The 1,038-nt window shown below is 40.8% G+C and overlaps 1 protein-coding gene across 1 annotated transcript in view; it reads left to right on the top strand.

Moving 5' to 3' along the window:
• The window catches only part of KLHL41 (kelch-like family member 41), a 12,405-nt gene that overhangs the window by 8,130 nt on the left and 3,237 nt on the right, over positions 1–1,038 (top strand). The window lies entirely within an intron of this gene.

The raw sequence follows: 1,038 nt of genomic DNA, 5'->3' as shown, positions 1-1,038 counted from the left end.
GGGGGTGGTGAGAGGATTCATCAGAGACAGAGTGGGGAGCTGAAAAGGCAGATCTACTGAAATATATTGCTAAGGGGATCAGTTGGGTGAAACAGGAAATGTCTGCTGCACCATGAGGGTTAGCTCCTGACTGGGATGGAACTCAAGTCATTGTTGTGGGCTGTCACAGGGATAGCATTGAGATTTAACCTCTAGGCTACCAGGGAGGCCCAAAGGTGAATAATTATATCAATTTAGGTAAACATGTATCAAAAAGTGGTATTTGAGTGAAATGAGTAGTTGTTTTCTTTTTTAAGGATTTATGTATTTGTACATACACAACTGTGGTACAGGCCAGAGGTGTGGGGACACGGGTAAGAGGATTCACCAGAGACAGAATGGAGAGCAGAACAGGCAGTTATACTGAAATATAGAGCTGGGGGGAGAAGCGAGTGGGCTAGAAGAGGTCTACCATGCCCCCTAAGGCATCCCCCTGGCCGGGTATCAAACATGTGCTGCAGTGGCTGCTTAGCTTCATAGTGCTGGGCTTTAACCCGTTGAGCCTCCAGAGAGGGCCCAAAATAAGTAGTTTTTTTTAAGGATGAAAGACCTCGTTTAATTTGTCTAATTTGTAAACATGAATGCTTCAGAAACTTAATTCTTTGATGCTCTTTATGATTTCTTAAAATTTGTACTTCTAAGGTTTTTTTTAGCTTAATGTGAAAAGATATTTGACATATTTTTATAAAAAGTCTTCAAATTTTGAGCTCACATCTATGAGTACACAGTTTTTATACTACTAGTTTAGCATGAAAAAAATTTAAAACACCATTATTACTTTTTTTAAAGTACCATGTATGCTTTATTATAAGATAGACTTTAATATCTGAAAAATCACAAGGAGTTTTTATGGACTAGGGTTTTAAAAATCATTTAAAGGCCCTCCCTGGTGTCACAGCGGGTTAAAGCACAGCACTGAGAATCTAAAGCTGCTTCCTTATGAGTTCCATCCCCGCCTGCCCGGGAGGTGACCACATGGCCCGGCAGACTTCTCCTGAC

This window comes from Condylura cristata, unplaced genomic scaffold (genome assembly GCF_000260355.1).
Source record: "Condylura cristata isolate star-nosed mole 26May11 unplaced genomic scaffold, ConCri1.0 scaffold00002, whole genome shotgun sequence".
NCBI lineage: Eukaryota > Metazoa > Chordata > Mammalia > Eulipotyphla > Talpidae > Condylura > Condylura cristata.
The sequence above is the reverse complement of the archived record's forward strand: the minus strand, read 5'-3'. Positions and strand labels throughout refer to the sequence as shown.